The sequence below is a fragment of the Procambarus clarkii genome, chromosome 40 (genome assembly GCF_040958095.1).
Source record: "Procambarus clarkii isolate CNS0578487 chromosome 40, FALCON_Pclarkii_2.0, whole genome shotgun sequence".
In the NCBI taxonomy this organism is placed as follows: Eukaryota; Metazoa; Arthropoda; class Malacostraca; order Decapoda; family Cambaridae; genus Procambarus; species Procambarus clarkii.
In genome coordinates this window covers 2,719,322-2,740,423 of record NC_091189.1, presented here as the reverse complement: position 1 = coordinate 2,740,423, position 21,102 = coordinate 2,719,322, and the positions used below count along the sequence as shown (strand labels likewise).

Sequence of the window (21,102 nt, the reverse complement as noted above, 5' to 3'; positions counted from 1 at the left end):
TTAAAACGAAAATATTTACTGCTGTTTAGGGGAAAATGTCAACATCTGTGTTCCCAAACAGCTGCTGACTCTACAGGTGATGTGCCGTCAGTATTTACAATACCCGCCAAATTGATCTAGTCAATATATGCAGAAAGATTTTTTTTTTTACTATGATTTAGTGCAAGTTTCAAGATGTCACATCTAATTAGTTTAATATATCTATATAACTGCAATATCTCCTGTTACTTTTAATGGCGTTATTTATAAGTTAATAAATGGAAAAGCTTGATAATTGATATAATGTGTAGAGAACTGCGTCTATTTTTTTTACCCTGCACTACAGTTTTTTTCAAGGTATGAAATGCTAACTTGTGTTGTTTTGGTTTAAACATAGCTAAGCATATGTTTAGTGTCGGTAATGTTTACAATATGGTAGCAAATGTAAAGTGTGTTTACTATATTTGGACCCAAATCTACACATGGAGACGCTAGAAGAATAAAGGCCTGCACACTTTGCACCAGCCGAAAGAGGCTGTCTCACACACACACACACACACACACACACACACACACACACACACACACACACACTATGTACCTATGTACCATGGCACGGGGTGTTGGGGGGCAAGACAGACAGCAGTCTTAGGAGGCTGAGACACTCCTGTCGTCTACGACAGGTTCCTGTCAGTGACCTTCCTCACCCACACACACACAGTGTCCGAGGTCCTGTACAGAGCTGCAGGGCGGGAAGGAAGGTGCTCGCTCACTGGGAAGTTGACGACACCATTACACACTCTCCAGTACACACGGATCAACGGGTTAAGTTTTTTTCCTCCAGTGTGTTGATGGTAAATTTTGTTTCCCCAAGAGTTCATCTGGAACAAGGTCATCGACAGCTTGGTATCGATGGGGTGCAGTGCAAGGTGTCCTGCTAGATCAGCAGTGATACTCGGGAAGTTGCCAGTCACTGCCCAGAGCCCAGCTCACGCTACACCAACGACAGTAGAGTAGTGACAGTCACGAGCACCACAGTCACCACACTGTCAGCCATCTTCCACGATCCTGAAAATGAGAGAGAGAAGAGTTTTTGGTCACTGTTCACCTACGACTACCAACTAGCACATTAAATTGTTATTGTTCTTTGGGTACAACAAGGTGTTAACAGCTTCTCTTAGAAAACCTCTACCTTCATTACCATTCACACATTATAATTAAAACTAGCGTAGACTCTAATGATTGACCTCTATACTCTACAAATTCTACCTCTATGACCTCTATATTCTACAAATTCTACCTCTATATTCTACAAATGAATAATATTTTTGAAACGTTGTAAACTAGGTCAGAACATACAACTATAGATGAATTAAATTTCTGAGTTGGAAGTTGATTTGAATTGGAAAGTACCAATTGGACGCTTAACAAGCAGCCGTAGAGGCGAGGAACTACCTGACCCACACCAGGGGGAGGGTGGGGGAAGGGGGGCTCCAGAAGTCTCGTGACTTAAGCGGAATCCCCGATGGTATAACTTATAGCATGTCGTGGTACAGAGGTTAGGTGCTCGGCTGGGAATACCCCGATCGCTGGTTCGAGTCACTTCAGTACTCTAATGGATTTTCACATTGACAATTCGTTCAGTGTGATTTCTTCGTGTATTATTTATATAATTATTATTATTATTAATATATTATAATTTGCTCATTAAATGTATAATTGATCCACAACCCACAAGTCTTGGTGTATATCAGTCGAAAATGCTATAGAAAAAAATATGTGTCTCTTGGAATCAAAAGCAACAATGTGTTCTTTTTAACATAGAGAACAAGCGTGTTAGAAGCCTTTCAAAGAACCTGAGCTTCTAATTATACGTACGTTATGTTCTTAACATGCCAACAAAAAAGAACAAGGTGCGCGGCCTAATAGGCACGGTTGGACGTGCCCTTAACTACCTCATTTAACGTTTGGAAAGTGTGATTGAAGACTTAATCACTAAGCTCAGTCGGGGACGAGGCGCTAATTTGATAATTATCTGAAAATCACTTTCATGTACAAAGTACCGAAGTTTGGGGTAATTGAGGGAGGTGGGTTGGTGGTGGTGAACTGAGGGAGGTGGGTTGGTGGTGGTGAACTGTGGGAGGTGGGTTGGTGGTGGTGAACTGAGGGAGGTGGGTTGGTGGTGGTGAACTGTGGAAGGTGGGTTGGTGGTGGTGAACTGTGGGAGGTGGGTTGGTGGTGGTGAACAGTGGGAGGTGGGTTGGTGGTGGTGAACTGTGGAAGGTGGGTTGGTGGTGGTGAACTGAGGGAGGTGGGTTGGTGGTGGTGAACTGAGGGAGGTGGGTTGGTGGTGGTGAACTGAGGGAGGTGGGTTGGTGGTGGTGAACTGAGGGAGGTGGGTTGGTGATGGTGAACTGTGGGAGGTTGGTGGTGGTGAACTGTGGGAGGTGGGTGGTGGTGGTGAACTGTGGGAGGTGGGTTGGTGGTGGTGTTAATGACTCGCATGTTGGCGTCAGTAAGGTTATGTTCAATGTTTTTTAACAACTTCTGCGATGTTAAATCTCAGTGGCAACATTATCTGGGTTGTGACTCTACACTGTGTTATAAAATGTTCCCAGTTGTTTGTTGAGCATTTTTCCACGGTTTGCACATTTCGTCTTCTGGTTTAACTTAACTCTCTAAAGTTAAACTTAAACTTTACATTTAACTCTCCAGACACCAAGCAAAACGCCTTGAAGGATACCAACGTCGTGTATGCCTTCAAATGCCCACTTGGGAACTGTAAGCCCCAAAGAACTCAGTATATAGGCAAGACAACAACGTCTCTTTCCAGGCGAATAACAATGCATAAACAACAGGGCTTTATCAAGGAACATATAATCTCTTCTCACAACCAGACCACCACCAGAGAAATCTTAGCAAACAAAACAGATATCATCGATAGATACAGCGATAGCAGGAGGCTCGACATCTGCGAGGCACTACACATCAAAAAGTCAACACCAGCAATCAACAGCCAATTAAGGTACAACTATATTCTACCCACTTCAAGACTCCGAACCAATATAGAAGCATCAAGAGGAAACATCATGGGCCAATAGGCCTTCTGCAGTTACTTCCATTATTATGTTTTTATACCCATTGGTTTGTGTTGTATCATGTGTAAATGTCAATCACCTCACCCAAATGATATATATATATATATATATATATATATATATATATATATATATATATATATATATATATATATATATATATATATATATATATATATATATATAAATTTCATAAGGTCACACTCTACTACATCCGATATTATAAAAGTTTCAGTTTACGAATTTGTAAATGTAATTTTGTATTGTTCACTGCCACATGGGGCGGGGACGGATTCACTAGAGATGTAGCTAAAGAAAAAACAATTATAACAAATAAAACTCTCGTTCTTCATTCTTTATTATGGACAAGCAAATTTAGGAAAATGGTTAGGATGTCATCAAATACTAGATTAAGTGAAATAGTTGATTGTGTCATAGGCCAGGAGGGCTACCATCTTTTACAGTTTCACAATTAAAAATATAGTGTTCAGGTGAAGTATTTAATGATTTGTCACAGAGTTTACAAGCTGAGCATTCTGGTAGTGGCTCAGCCTCACTAACCTGCCAGATGTGTCTATAGTCAAGGCGAATTCGCGCAATGACTACATCACATTGTCTGGTCCGGTTACTGTGCTGACCAAATATTTATTATTACAAAAGTTGTCATAGTTTTTAATATTGAAACTTTCAGGTCATTGGGCATTTCTTAGTTCTTCTAAATCTGAAGTAATATCTTTAATTTGCACGTGTTTAATAATTGCATTAGATGGTCCAAAGTAGTTATGTTTTCTTTCCTGCAAACTTCATTGGCCAATCGATCTAAAATGTCATGTTTTTCAACTCCATCATGGGATGGGATCCACACAGATTTTATGCAACAAATTTTATCATCGGCAAAAATCACATTCCATTAAATATTATAAGCTTCTTTAGACATTAATTGTGAAGAGTTATTAAAAGACTGCAGAACATATTTAGTCACAAAATATCATTCCACCCCTATTCAGTTTAAGGTACTCAGAGGCTAGATAATACCCAACAGCTAAGTCTGTCTGCTGAGGATGAAACACAGTTAGTCTTTCTCTTATCTTCTGGCCTGAGTAGAGGCTTAACAAGCCACACTTAACTCTAAGACATTTCGGAGCACGCGTTCCTCAACTACGAAAGAGGGAAAGGAAAAAAGTTAAAAGAAAAGGGGAGGTAGTTATAAGGAGAGGCAGGTATAAGGGGAAGCAAGTATAAGGGAAGGCAACACGTACAGGAATGCTAAATGATCCATAGGATTGTATGTGTAGGAGTTAGTGTGTTCTACGCCTGCATAACGAAAACACTGACGTGTTAACTTTCATACACAGGTGGGTGTCCTGGGGGCAGATCTCGTCCATAAACTAGGGACCAGTATTGCAGTCTTGACTAAACTTCTCTCCCTCGGCTCCTAAACCACACCGCCCCTATGCTATACTGCCCACACTCGCACTTTATGGGGCCCTCACGCTGTAAATCTCTCGCCCCGCGCGTATCTGAGACAGGACAAAGACCCTTGGAAGAGTGTTGAAGCGACTTTTTATCTCGCCTTCATCCCCGTCACTCACACCGTGCACTAACACCATGCACTCACACCGTGCACTCACACCATGCACTCACACCGTGCACTCACACCGTGCACTAACACCATACACTAACACCATACACTAACACCGTGCACCAACACCGTGCACTAACACCATACACTAACACCATACACTAACACCATACACTAACACCGTGCACTCACACCGTGCACTCACACCGTGCACTAACACCATACACTCACACCGTGCACTCACACCGTGCACTAACACCATACACTAACACCATACACTAACACCGTGCACTCACACCGTGCACTAACACCGTGCACTCACACCGTGCACTAACACCATACACTAACACCGTGCACTCACACCGTGCACTCACACCGTGCACTAACACCATACACTCACACCGTGCACTCACACCGTGCACTAACACCATACACTAACACCATACACTAACACCGTGCACTAACACCGTGCACTAACACCATACACTAACACCATACACTCACACCGTGCACTAACACCGTGCACTAACACCATACACTAACACCGTGCACTCACACCGTGCACTCACACCATGCACTAACACCGTGCACTCACACCGTGCACTAACACCATACACTCACACCGTGCACTAACACCGTGCACTCACACCGTGCACTAACACCGTGCACTAACACCATACACTAACACCGTGCACTAACACCGTGCACTAACACCATACACTCACACCGTGCACTCACACCGTGCACTAACACCGTGCACTAACACCGTGCACTCACACCGTGCACTCACACCGTGCACTAACACCATACACTCACACCGTGCACTCACACCGTGCACTAACACCGTGCACTCACACCGTGCACTAACACCGTGCACTAACACCATACACTCACACCGTGCACTCACACCGTGCACTAACACCGTGCACTCACACCGTGCACTAACACCATACACTCACACCGTGCACTCACACCGTGCACTAACACCGTGCACTAACACCGTGCACTCACACCGTGCACTCACACCGTGCACTAACACCATACACTCACACCGTGCACTCACACCGTGCACTAACACCGTGCACTCACACCGTGCACTAACACCGTGCACTCACACCGTGCACTAACACCGTGCACTAACACCGTGCACTCACACCGTGCACTAACACCGTGCACTAACACCATACACTCACACCGTGCACTCACACCGTGCACTAACACCGTGCACTCACACCGTGCACTAACACCATACACTCACACCGTGCACTCACACCGTGCACTAACACCGTGCACTCACACCGTGCACTCACACCGTGCACTAACACCATACACTCACACCGTGCACTCACACCGTGCACTAACACCGTGCACTCACACCGTGCACTAACACCGTGCACTCACACCGTGCACTAACACCGTGCACTAACACCGTGCACTCACACCGTGCACTCACACCGTGCACTAACACCATACACTCACACCGTGCACTCACACCGTGCACTAACACCGTGCACTCACACCGTGCACTAACACCGTGCACTAACACCGTGCACTAACACCGTGCACTAACACCGTGCACTCACACCGTGCACTAACACCGTGCACTCACACCGTGCACTCACACCGTGCACTAACACCGTGCACTAACACCGTGCACTCACACCGTACACTAACACCGTGCACTAACACCATACCCTCACACTAACAACAGAGCCGTACACAGCAGAACAGAGAAGCTGAAGTTAAACAATGGAACATGTCTGCGTGTTGAGAAGACCAGTCTAGCTGAACAATGAGAACTCACACCTTACACCAGGCCAGGTCAGGTCAGGTCATGTCAGGTCAAGTGCATAAGGATGCTGTCAGTTATGTAGTGGCCTTGCTAATCAGCTGGGGATTACTGATCTACATCAAAGGATCCCATATAGCACCTCACATTCCCAATAAGTTATATAATACACTGTGTACAGACATACACCAAACCAGTACTCAAGGAAGTGAGTGGTGTGTGCAGTACCTCTGGGGACGAACATCAGGTTTCCTCTGGTCAAATGAACTAAGTACTGTGTCAGTGTCCTTGTAATGTGGACCAAACCACACACTAGAAAGTGAAGGGACGACGACGTTTCGGTCCGTCCTGGACCATTCTCAAGTCGATTGTGGGCCAATCGATTGAAAGGACCATTCTCAAGTCCTTGTCATGTACATGATCAATTCAGTTTACCTTTAACAGAAAACCAAAGATAGGACAAGCCACTTAGATAAACTAATGTTTGAACTATCAACCGCTTCCCCCTTGTGCGTGTTAATTGTACCTGTGATAGTTGTGCTGACCCTTGACCCCTTGCCAATGTGTCCTGAATTGTCAGATAGCCCTTCCTGAGTCACTGGGGGTCAACACTTAAGTGTGTAGAGCACACTCTTCCATGTAGTCCCCTTGTACAGTAAACACTTAGTGATTCTTGGATTCGGGCTAAAGGGCAAGGATTTTGTTTACTATTTGGTCATGTCCACATCTTCCAGCAGTAATTAACATCTAATTTCCCCTTGTCTCTCTCCTCGTTTCCTGATCCGCATAACTTAGGATGAAGCTAAGTAAACTTAGTGGCAGTGTTTCATATGTTTGTTGATTGCAGTGGCAGTTTTTTTCCCTCCCTCCCTCTCTCTCTCTCTCTCTCTCTCTCTCTCTCCCTCTCTCTCTCTCTCTCTCCTTTCAAGTTGGCTACTTAGAATCTGACCACATCATGAGTCGTTATAGTGGTGACATCACATTATCACATCTTATTATTTCGATGGTGTTATTTTTTCCTTTCATTACATTGGTGGCAATATTCTCATTCATAATCTCACACTATGAACTCAGCATATACTACATTAAGCTTTGAGACTAAATATCTTCTATAAATACATGATAACTAGATCGCTTGGCTTAGAAGTTAACCCTTTTGAATACTGACAGCATTTACCAATGCTGCAGAGAGAGACAGAGACAGACGGACAGGCAGACAGACAAACAGACAGTTAAGAGAGAGAATAATAATCTATCCCCCCAAAAATTATAATGATAATAATGAAAAAAACCCACACATCAATATCAAAAACTTTGCATCATCAGTTCTAAATAAACATAACTTTCCTCTTAAACAAAAACACAATACAAGAGACATTCACAAACTATAGAGGAAAGTGTATTCACAAAGTATGAGAGGAAAGTATATTCACGAAGTATAGAGGGAACAAACCCCCAAAATCCCCAAGAAAAAATCCCCACACACACACGTTCTCAGCGTCAATCCACTGGTCGTATCTAAAGTTAATTTCATTACTGTAAAGTTAACACACACATACCAATCACGTTGTGGCCATTTTTTTTATAAGTAATGATATAAGTCAAGAGGGGGAACATATTCAGGAGATTTGTCAACGTTTTTCCAAGACCAAAAGGATCGTTTCTCAGAACGTTTTTGAAGAACACATGTTTGGATGGAAAATATTTAAAAGTTGTAAACTCATAGGGCCTCGAGTGCTATTTAGGGGCGCCAGTGTTTGGAGGCAGAAATGTTTGGGGGGAGAAAATGTTTAGAGACATAAATGTTTGGAGGCGAAAATGCTCGGAAGCGTAAATGTTTGCAGGTGGAAATGTTTGAGATGTGTATGCATTAATGTTTGGAAGTGTAAATATTAGTAGGTATTATTATTTGAGTGCGAAAACATTTGCCTGTGTGAGTATTTGAGCCAGGGGGAATGTTTAAAGGCATTAGTATTTGGAAGTTAAACACATCCATAAATATAGATATTGGGAATCAAGATGCCAGTCACCATCTTGACAAGGTACAGGCTCCAAGCTGGGGCCGCATACTCCAGAGTATGTCTTACATACGTGGGTGCCGTCACCAGCTGGGTGTCAACACACAAATGCTGTCTACGAAACACACAAATACTGTCTACGGAACACAAAAGATGACTCCTGGACGGTAAACTCACCGACAGAGGGGGTAAGGGAAGTGTAGACTTTCTCGTCCACTCTCTCCTCTACCCCTCTATGACAGAAATGGGTCTTTGCCCCCCTCTTTCCACTCTCTCCCCCCACACCCTGGGTCGAGGCTGGGCTCACACACCTTGCCTCTGGGGGCCAAGATGCTGCTTTTCAGTGCAGCATAAAAACCCTGTTTGGAAAGTATAACATTTTTGTCGTGTAAGTCCCCGGGGGAGGTAGAGTTCCGGGAAATTTGTTTGGAGGTGTGAATATTTGGAGGTGTGAATGTTTGGAGGTGTGTATGTTTGGAGGTGTGAATGTTTAGAGGTGTGTATGTTTGGAGGTGAGTATGTTTGGAGGTGAGTATGTTTGGAGGTGTGTATGTTTGGAGGTGAGTATGTTTGGAGGTGTAGATGTTTGGAGGTGTGAATGTTTGGAGGTGTGTATGTTTGGAGGTGTGAATGTTGAGAGGTGTAAATTTTTTGAAGAAATAACATTTTGGAGGTGTAAGCGCTGGGAGGTGAAACGTAAGGAGGTGTAAACGTGTAAAACAAGAGAAGCTGTATACGCTCACCAACTTAAATAATTGGAAGCGTAAATGTTTGGTTGTTTAAACATGTGTAATTATAAAATGCTGAAGTATGTCAAGACTTAACAGACGTGAAGCCTGAAGCTCACTGCTTAGACTCAAGTACAATGTCATGCCTCAAGAAGCCACATTAACATGGATACTGAAGGAAGGAGCAGAAGCTCTGTGCCAGCCTCTCTCCATGGTGTACAACAAATCACTGGTAACAGGTGAACTGACAAAAATTTGGAAGACGGCTAATGTAGTCCCAATATTCAAGAAGGGCGATAGGCAGAAGGCACTGAACTACAGACCAGTGTCGCTAACTTGCATTCCATGCGAGATGATGGAGCAGATAGTGCGAATAAAGCTAGTGGAACATTTGGAGGGAAAGAGCTAGTGGAACATTTGGAGGGAAAGAACTTTGTAACACAACATCAACATGGGTTCAAGGATGGCAAGTCCTGCCTCACAGGATTAATTGAGTTCTACGACCAGGCAACAAAAACCAGACAAGATAGAGAAAGCTGGGCAGACTGCATATTTTTGGATTGCCAGGAAGCCTTTGACACAGTACCACACAAGTGGCTAGTGAAAAAGCTGGAGATGCAGGCTGGAGTAAAGGGAAGGTACTCCATTGGATAAGGGAGTACCTAAGCAACAGAAGACAGCGAGTCAATGTGAGGGGTGAGGTCTCGGAAAGGTGAGGCGTCACCAGTGGAGTCCCACAAGGATCAGTCTTTGGACCTATACTGTTTCTGATATATGTAAATGGTCTCCCAAGGGAAATAGACTCGTTTCTCTCAATCTTTGCTGATGATGCAACAATTATGAGGACGATCAAGACAGAGGAAGAGAGTATGAGGCTACAAGATGACTTAGACAAACTGAAGGAATGGTCCAACAAATGGCAACTAAAGTTCAACCCGAGTAAAAGTAAGGTAATGAAGCTAGGCGGTGGAAACAGGAGACCAGACACAGGATGCAGAATGGGAGATGAAGTACTTCATGAAACGGACAAAGAGAAAGATCTAGGAGTTGATATCACACCAAACCTGTCTCCTGAAGCCCACATCAAAAGCATAACATCTGCGGCGTATGCGGGGCTGGCTAACATCAGAACTGCCTTCAGGAACCTGTGTAAGGAATCATTCAGAATTTTGTATACCACATATGTAAGACCAATCCTGGAGTATGCGGCCCTGCTTGGAGCCCGTACCTTGTCAAGCACAGAACTAAGCAGGAAAAAGTGCAGAGGTATGCCACTAGACTAGTCCCAGAACTAAGAGGCATGAGTTACGAGAAAAGGCTTGTGAAATGCACTTCACGACGCTGGAAGACTGGAGAGCTCGGGGAGACATGATCACTACCTTCAAAATTCTAAGAGAAATCGATAGGGTAGATAAAGATAATTTGTTTAACACGGAACAAGGGGACACAAGAGGAAACTGAGTACCCAAATGAGCCACAGGGACGTTAGAAATAACGTTTTTAGTGTCAGAGTAGTTAACAGATGGAGTGCATTAGGCAGTGATGTGGTGGAGGCTGACTTCATACACTGTTTCATATGTAGATATGATAGAGCCCAGTAGGCTCAGGAGTCGTACATCAGTTGATTGACGGTTGAGAGGAGGGACCAAAGAGCCAAAGCTCAACCCCCGCAAGTACAACTAGGTGAGTACACACACACACACACACGTCTGGGAGTTGGACGACTGTTGCGGGCTTCTTCCTGGGGAATGTGTGTACTCACCTAATTGTACTCACCTAATTGTGCTTGCGGGGGTTGAGCTTTGGCTCTTTGGTCCCGCCTCTCAACTGTCAATCAACTGGTGTACAGATTCCTGAGCCTACTGGGCTCTATCATACCTACATTTGAAACTGTGTATGGAGTCAGCCTCCACCACATCACTTCCTAGTGCATTCCATTTATTAACTACTCTGACACTGAAAAAATTCTTTCTAACGTCTCTGTGGCTCATCTGGGTACTAAGTTTCCACCTGTGTCCCCTTGTTCGTGTCCCACCCGTGCTGAAGAGTTTGTCTTTGTCCACCCTGTCAATTCCCCTGAGAATTTTGTAGGTGGTTATCATGTCTCCCCTTACTCTTCTGTTTTCCAGGGATGTGAGGTTCAGCTCCTTTAGCCTTTCCTCGTAGCTCAATCCTCTCAGTTCCGGGACGAGCCTGGTGGCATACCGCTGAATCTTCTCTAACTTTGTCTTGTGTTTAACTAGGTATGGACTCCAGGCTGGAGCTGCATACTCCAGGATTGGTCTTACATAAGTGGTATACAGGGTTCTAAAAGATTCCTTACACAAGTTTCTGAAGGCAGTTCTTATGTTGGCCAGTCTAGCATATGCCGCTGATGATATTCTTTTGATGTGGGCCTCTGGGGACAGGTTCGGTGTGATATCAACCCCCAGATCCTTCTCTCTATTTGATTCTTGCAGGATTTCCCCTCCCAGATGATACCTTGTGTTCAGCCTCCTGCTCCCTTCGCCTAATTTCATCACCTTACACTTTCCAGAGTTGAACTTCAGCAGCCATTTTCTAGACCATTCCTCCAGTTTATCCAGGTCATCCTGTAGTCTCTGTCTATCTTCATCCGTCTTGATTCTTCTCATAATTTTTGCATCATCAGCAAACATCGAGAGGAATGAGTCTATACCCTCTGGAAGATCGTTCACATATATTAGAAACAGGATGGGTCCAAGTACTGAGCCCTGTGGGACTCCGCTGGTGACATCTCGCCACTCTGATGTCTTCCCCCTCACCGTTACTCGCTGTTTCCTGTTGCTTAAGTACTCCCTTATCCACTGGAGCACCTTCCCTTTTACTCCTGCCTGTTGCTCCAACTTTTTTAACAGCCTTTTATGGGGTACTGTGTCGAAGGCTTTTTGGCAATCCAGGAAAATGCAGTCGGCCCACCCTTCTCTTTCCTGCCTAATTTTCGTTGCCTGGTCATAAAATTCTATTAACCCTGTGAGGCACGATTTACCATCTCTGAACCCATGTTGGTGGTGCGTTACAAAGTTATTTCCCTCCAGATGCTCTACGAGCCTTTTCCTCACGATCTTCTCCAGCACCTTGCATGGTATACAAGTTAAGGAAACTGGCCTGTAATTCAGTGCCTCTTGCCTGTCACCCTTTTTGTATATTGGGACCACGTTAGCTGTCTTCCAACTTTCTGGTAAGTCTCCTGTTTCCAGTGACCTGTTATACACCATAGAGAGTGGCACACTTAGTGCTTCTGCACCTTCCTTTAGTATCCATGGTGAGATTCTATCAGGCCCAACAGCCTTTGTCACATCTAGCTCCAGCAGACACCTTTTGACCTCATCACTGGTGAGGTCAAATTCCTCCAAGGTTTCCAAGGTTGCCGCCTCCTCATTTAGTGCAGGGGCTTCTCCTTGTTCTATTGTGAAGACCTCCTGGAATCTCTTGTTGAGTTCTTCACACACCTCCTTGTCATTCTCTGTGTATCTGTTCTCCCCTTTCCGCAGCTTCATCACTTGTTCCTTCACTGCTGTTTTCCTCCTGATATGGCTGTGGAGCAGCTTTGGTTGGGTCTTGGCTTTACTCGCGATGTCATTTTTAAACTGTCTCTCTGCTTCCCTCCTCACTCTGATGTACTCATTTCTGGCCCTCTGGTACCTCTCCCTGCTCTCTGGTGTTCTGTTATTTCTGTAGTTTCTCCATGTTCTTTTACTCAGTTGTTTCGCTACCTTACATTCCTGGTTGAACCATGGGTTTTTCTGTTGTTTTTCGTTTTTCTCCTTTTGGACGGGGATAAACCTGTCTGCAGCTTCCTGGCACTTTTGGGTGACAATATCCATCATGACCTGCACATTCTTGTCTCTAAGTTCTGTTTCCCATGGTATTCCCATTAGGAAGTTCCTCATCTCGTCATATTTTCCTCTTCGGTAATTCAGTCTTTTCCCCTCCACTCCCATCCTTGGATAGGTTATCCCTACCTCCACCAAGTACTCAAAGGTCAGTACACTGTGGTCACTCATTCCTATGGGGGCTTCAACTTTGACTTCCCTTATTTCTGACTCATTTAGGGTGAATATTAAGTCGAGTCTAGCTGGTTCATCATTGCCTCTCATTCTTGTGGGTTCCTTGACATGCTGGCTCAGAAAATTCCTTGTTGCCACTTCCAAGAGTTTAGCTCGCCACGTATCTGCACCACCATGTGGGTCCCCATTCTCCCAGTCTATCTTTCCATGGTTGAAATCACCCATGATTAAGAGTCTTGAGCCATTCCTGCAGGCAACTGAAGCTGCTCTCTCTATTATATTAATAGTTGCCATGTTGTTCCTATCAAACTCCTGTCTAGGTCTTCTGTCATTTAGGGGAGGGTTGTAAATGACTGTCACTATTATCTTAGGTCCACCCATTGTTATAGTTCCTGTTATGTAATCTCTGAATCCGTCACAGCCCGGAATTTCCATCTCATCAAAACTCCAGTCCTTCCTTATCAGCAGGGCCACTCCTCCACCTCCTCTCCCTTCCCTCTCTTTCCTTACTATATAGTAGTCCTTTGGAAACACAGCATCTGTTATGACTCCTGACAATTTTGTTTCTGTTAGTCCTATTACATCAGGGTTTTCTTCTTGCACCCTTTCTGCCAGTTCACTTGCTTTATTGGTAATCCCATCAATGTTTGAGTACATTACCTTGAAGCTCACTTTCTTATATCCAATTTCACCCACACTCCCTACAAGTGTAGGAGGTTGTTCTATGGTCCTTGCTACTTGGGTAGGCTCCTCCTCCTGTGAGGTAGTTGCCAGGGGTTCAGGGGGAGGTGGGGTGGGGGGTGGAGGGCTTAGGTCTTCCTCAGGCCTGCTTGGGTCAGGAAGAAGTCCTGGGGGTGAGGGAGCAGGGATTGCTTGGGGAGAGGGCACGCCCTCCTGCGGTGTAGTTGACAGGGGTTTGGAGGGAGGTGGAGTGGGGGATAGAGGGCTTTGGTCTTGCTCAGGCCTGCTTGGGGCAGGGAGAAGACCAGGGGTTGGGAAAGCAGGGGCTTCTTGGGGTAAGGGGAGGGGGAGGATTTGGGTTTCATGATGGGCATTATGCAGGGGCAAGGAAGGGTTTGTGCTGGGGGGTAGAGAGGGCCCTATTGGGTGGTGGACTGGGGTGTTGCATTCCCCCTGGGGTTCCTGGGTTGCTGGATTGGGGTTCCCCACTCCCCTCTGGGATTGCTGGGTTGGAGGCTGAGGTTCCCTGGCTCTCTTCCCTCTCCTTGCGCCTTTTCCTTGCATCTGCTGCCCTTACTATCTCGTCTCTGGTCATGTCCCTCTGAACATATACCTCTTTGTAGTTCCTTGCATGCCTCAGTTTGTTCTTCCTTACTAGAATGTCCTCTTTGATGTCCTCGCTCTTGAATACTACCTTGATCAATCTTTTTTTGTCTCTGTTGTACTGGCCAATCCGGAAAAACTGTGTGTGTGTGTGTGTGTGTGTGTGTGTGTGTGTGTGTGTGTGTGTGTGTGTGTGTGTGTGTGTGTGTGTGTGTGTGTGTGTGTGAGTGAAAAGTTAAGTTACTATTTAGTAACAGTTGATGGACTGACAGTTGAGAGGCGGGCCCAAAGAGCAGCGCTCAACCCCCGCAAGCACAACTAGGTGAATACAACTACGTGAATACACACACACACAGAAAGATCAGTATCACTAACAAAATTTTCCTGCAACGTGCTTGAAAGCATAATATAGTTAAAGCTAGTTAAACATCTACAGAGAATCAGACAAAAAAAAACATGGCTTCAGGGAAAGGAAATCATGACTAACGAACCTACTCGAGTTCAATGACAAAATAAAAAATAAGGCAAGGCAGAGAAGTTCGGGCAGATTGTATGATAATAAACTGTCAAAAGGCCTTTGATACAGTTTCACACGAGAGACATGAGTGGCAGGACTTTGAAGAACACTGATAGGGGTTATCTTGAGGTTATCTTGAGATGATTTCGGGGTTTTTAGTGTCCCCGCGGCCCGGTCCTCGACCAGGCCTCCACCCCCAGGAAGCAGCCCGTGACAGCTGACTAACACCCAGGTACCTATTTTACTGCTAGGTAACAGGGGCATAGGGTGAAAGAAACTCTGCCCATTGTTTCTCGCCGGCGCCTGGGATCGAACCCAGGACCACAGGATCACAAGTCCAGCGTGCTGTCCGCTCGGCCGACCGGCTTCCCTCGCTCGGCCGACCGGGGGTAAGAGAAGTCCTGACAGACAAGAGTCTACAGTGAGGGTGCGAGAAATCGAATTGAGACCAGTCCTCATTTAAGGTTATAATCTATAACCACCTCAGTTGCATCCTATATGGCTATTAGAGTTCAACACATGCAAGCGTTAGGTGATGGAAGTAGAAACATGTAGCAGGAGACCAGAAGGAAGGTACACAATGAAGGGAAACTACCTTCACGTAACAATTAAAGAGAAATATCTGGAAAAGGATGTAACACTAAACCCAACACAAGAGGCACATATTAACAGGATACCATCAGCAGCATACTCTTCAATGGCAAAAGTCAGAACATTGTTTAGAAATCTAAATAAGGAGACATATAGATCGCTGTGTACCGCCTAGTTGAGATCAGTTTTAGAGCACGCCACCCTATCGTGGAGCCTCCATGTAAACAAACACACACGAAAACTTAAAAATGTTCAGGGATTTGCACCAACTCGTACCGGAAATGCGAGGGATGGGTTATGAAGAGAGACTGAAAGAGCTAAACCTGACGTCGTAAGAGACGAGGACAGAGAGAAGAGACATAATAGAGACGTTAGAAATACCAAGGGAAATTAACACTGGGAAAAATATGACACTAGAACAAATGTAACTTTCGGTCTGTGAAGTACTGTTATATAAGAAACAAGGACGGAAAGAGTATGAATTAAAACATCAGATCAGGTTTCGAAAGCTTGATATTTACTGGTTATACGTTTCATTTTCGACCTATCTTCTTGCTGGCAGCCATCTTGTATTTTGACGTAATTTTTGTTAACTTTCCCCTGTGTCTAATTTTTTCAACTTTTGATATATTTTTCTTCACGTCGAATATTACACTAAATGGCCATGAAACTATTTTTGCAATTTTGAAGGGGTGGTGGGGGAGTTGGGGGGGGGGGGTTAGGTGGTATATTGACCCGACTAATAGTGATATATATATATATATATATATATATATATATATATATATATATATATATATATATATATATATATATATATATATATATATATATATATATATATATGACTGAAAATAGTCCTGGGGACCATTCAGGCTTGTTCGCATATATATATATATATATATATATATATATATATATATATATATATATATATATATATATATATATATATGTCGTACCTAATAGCCAGAACGCACTTCTCAGCCTACTATGCAAGGCCCGATTTGCCTAATAAGCCAAGTTTTCCTGAATTAATATATTTTTTCTAATTTTTTTCTTATGAAATGATGAAGCTACCCATTTCATTATGTATGAGGTCAATTTTTTTTATTGGAGTTAAAATTAACGTAGATATATGACCGAACCTAACCAACCCTACCTAACCTAACCTAACCTATCTCTATCGGTTAGGTTAGGTTAGGTAGCAGAAAAAGTTAGGTTAGGTTAGGTTAGGTAGGTTAGGTAGTCGAAAAAACATTAATTCATGAAAACTTGGCTTATTAGGCAAATTGGGCCATGCATAGTTGGCTGAGAAGTGCGTTCTGGCTATTAGGTACGATATATATATATATATATATATATATATATATATATATATATATATATATATATATATATATATATATATATATATATATATATAGAAGATAATGTCCGTATAAGGTTGATCAAGCACTTTGGGGCTAGCGTCACCAAATATTGCAAGATGATACATGGAAGGCATGGGAGTTTCACAGTCCACTGGGGTCAAACTCGTGCCAATTTAAGTAGAACAAGCTCCTATTTTTCATTTAGTTATTAATGAATATTAATATTCATCACCAGCTCCCTATTTTTCAATATATATATATATTTATTTATTTATTCATTTATTTATATACAAGAAGGTACATTAGGTTTGTGAGGATATATAGCATAGTGATTACATTCTTGTAAAGCCACTAGTACGCGCAGCGTTTCGGGCAGGATATATAAAATATCATATATATATATATTGGTGTATACTGGCAGCAGGTTTTCTTTCAAACATGTCTCATTGAATATGACCGCATATTCTGTATTTACTATTTTCTGATTTAGGGCTTCTATCCCTCTAACTATTTTCTTAGCATCAGGGCTTAGCTGAAATAAGAGTTCTCCAAAACTCATTTTCGTAATTTTAAGGTTCACCTTAAAAATAGTTAGAGGGATAGAAGCCCTAAATCAGAATATATATATATATATATATATATATATATATATATATATATATATATATATATATATATATATATATATATATATAAATAAAACATACACTACCCAACAGCAAATTGCAGCTTTGGGTCCCATCAGCGGGTCCTTCCTCAACATTTATGGAGGCGTCATACCGGTTTGGCCAAACACAAACCATTAAGTGAATTTATAGAGGGTGGAACCGTAGGGCGCCGAGGGAATGGAATTGGTGAGAGGTGGATGGTGTTAAAACTCGTGGGGGGGGGGGGGGGGAAGGGGTGGCATCCAGGCCGTCTGTCACCCACCCCACTCTCATATTCTCCATGCTTGGCTTCCCCCCCCCCCCACCACCACCACCATCCCCGCTCCAAGGAACCCCCTCCCCTCAATAATCCATGGGCTTGGCATTTGCATGGCCGACTCAATCACCATCAAAACCTTATATTATTATTACTATTATTTATTGAATTTAGAGAGGATGGTGTAATTAATAGACGTGAGGCGCGTTGATTCATCAGGGCATAGCATAACAATTCATTTCACTTGAAGTTAAGGGAAAACTATGTTAAATATAGAAAACATGCACTGTTTTGTGTATAAGACAGAGTTAGCTCTCTGTAGCAGGTGATGTTGGTCCAAAGTGGTCGTTATCCTTGGTACATTGGGCCAAGGTGGCCATCTTCTTGGGGACTTCGGGCCAAGGCGGCCATCTTCCTGTGGCTTCAGGCCAAGGTGGTCATCATTTGAGAGCAGCGTGGACTGAAGTAAGAGGGAGGGAATGTAGCAGGTACTGCTCTCTGCCATCTTTGTCGGGTGGAGATGGACTTTTAGTGTCACCAGGACCCGGAGAGAGGTCCTGGTGCCTGAAGCAACAGGTCGACTCCCCGCCACCGGTGAGAGCGGAGGTACTTCTTGAAGGAGTCAGTATATAAGGCGTAGAGGCTCCCTCTCTGAGGCACTCTGTGTCCTGATTGGTGGTGGCACGAGGCTGTCTCACGCCATTATCTAAATTCCAGTCTTTTGGCGACGCTGCAAATGGAGTGCTTGATGCTATAGAAAGCTTTAGTTGTGGAGTCTGACGTTCGCCATCACGTGATCTACCTTCACCCTATCCATTTTCATCTACTCCACTGTGAGCCATTCTACAGCATATGCTGCTGCTGCTGCCACTTCTACAGCAGCACCTGCTAACATCTGCTCCGGTGGTCATCTGCCCGGGCCCACGAGCTATCACCCAACATCTGCACATTCTGGCACGCTCTTGTGTCAGGTATTTCCATTAGTGATGGTGGCCATCATTCAGTTCGCTGTGTGATTTATCTCACGTTGAGTTACAGGATGCTGCGACTGTGTAAATTTTACACATCACACTCGGTGAATTAACACTTCGTAAATACTCAGGGGCCCCTCTATCACCGGGACCCACCACCAACGTTGATGTTACTTCGTTGTGAAATGAACTTATTTCTGAGTAACACTTGGGCTGGACGGTAGAGCGACAGTCTCGCTTCATGCAGATCGTCGTTCAATCCCCGACTGTACAAATGGTTGAGCACCATTCCTTTCCCCGTCCCATCCCAAATCATTATCCTGATCCCTTCCCCAGCGTTATATAGTCGTAATGTCTTTGCGCTTTCCCCCTTTAAGTCCGTCCGTCCGAGTAAAATTAAGTTTTTATCCACGTTCTATATCAGGCAGCAATATTATAGTAAGCGAATATGTTATATATATATATTCTTTACTTGCGAATTTTAAGGAGGCTCTGGGTAATTCTATGGACCCGTGCTGAGTGCCACAAAACTGGGGATAAAGAGGCACTCTTATCATTATCTGGAAGTTCCTCTCGGACACAGGTTCGAACCCTCGTCACGGCCCTTGTGGATTTGTTCCATCAATATAATAGCCGTGCCCTGATAACATAATAGCTTTGGAATCGCTGGATTATTTCAAGGAAAGGTTAAGCATATATGTGGATGATCTTAGATGTAAACACAAACTACCTCGTCTGTGCCAATGGGCAGTCTTCACTTTCCTTTATTCTTACATTATGTTCTTGTTACTCTGGTCATACGCCCACATTCACTACCTCCTCGTGTCACCTACAGTTATTCACCTTCATTGCTTTTGCCAGTTATTGATTATGCTTTGTCTATGGTGATTACTCCACTGATTATTGACATGTGTATATTTGAGTCTAATAATTATACACATGTGGTGTACCGTGTGTCCGGAGTGATGTCGTAGGTGTGATAGAATAACACTGACTGGATAACTTTGTTTTTGTTCTGTTAAGTGTTCCTACGTATTAATATATGTGATGTTTTAAGACTGATATGAATTTAGTAGTTATTGCATTAACTTCAAAGTTAATGCAGTAAAGTCTTGCTTTCAGTACTCTGCTGTTGTTACATCACAGGTGGCGCTGCATGGCTTATTGGATCCATAACATGTATTGCACTCAACATCTAGAGTAGATGGTTTACTCCTCATGATCCATGGATCCATAACATGTATTGCACTCAACATCTAGAGTAGATGGTTTACTCCTCATGATCCATGGATCCATAACATGTATTGCACTCAACATCTAGAGTAGATGGTTTACTCCTCATGATCCATGGATCCATAACATGTATTGCACTCAACATCTAGAGTAGATGGTTTACTCCTCATGATCCATGGATCCATAACATGTATTGCACTCAACATCTAGAGTAGATGGTTTACTCCTCATGATCCATGGATCCATAACATGTATTGCACTCAACATCTAGAGTAGATGGTTTACTCCTCATGATCCATGGATCCATAACATGTATTGCACTCAACATCTAGAGTAGATGGTTTACTCCTCATGATCCATGGATCCATAACATGTATTGCACTCAACGTCTAGAGTAGATGGTTTACTCCTCATGATCCATGGATCGAGTTGTAACCATCGGTCCAGAACTGACGCGTCTGTCCTCGTGGGTCCTTTTACTCTCACTTACCAGAACTGATGAATTTTGTTGCCCGGACAGACTGACATATGGGATGGACTTGTAACTGTGTAGTGCATGTGGAGTTATTAGAGCTTCACACACGTGGGGTACACTGTTCGAGTCTCCTAGAGCCCAGATGAATGTGCAATTATTGGTTACCCTCTTTGCTTGTAGCTCTCCCTTGTAGTTTTCGAAAGTATACAGCCAATTTAAATAAAATTAAAAACATAGATCCCGAATTAAAACGTATCTTACCGCTAGCCAGGAAATCTGGCATCTTTTCTAGGACATTAAATATTATACGCTAACTTTAGAGCTTCCATTACAACCGTGGAGAGCTTTATATAGGCCGTCTCTCACATGCCACTAACAGTATTCTTTCTTGGATGTAATCCATTGCTTGAGGTCAGTACCAACAGTCACTCAGAGTTATTATGTCACATTCTCGCTAACAGTCCCCACACACCTATGAGGAGAGACTTAAATGTTTTCTAAGCATAAAACAC

At 43.6% G+C, this 21,102-nt stretch overlaps 1 long non-coding RNA gene across 1 annotated transcript in view; it reads right to left on the bottom strand.

Annotated features, from left to right (window-relative positions):
- Positions 1–21,102, bottom strand: part of LOC138372912 (uncharacterized) — a 124,191-nt gene continuing 103,089 nt past the window's right edge. Inside the window, exon 3 of the long non-coding RNA XR_011230970.1 lies at positions 1–1,047. This is a non-coding gene — a long non-coding RNA (uncharacterized lncRNA). The remainder of the gene's footprint in view (positions 1,048–21,102) is intronic.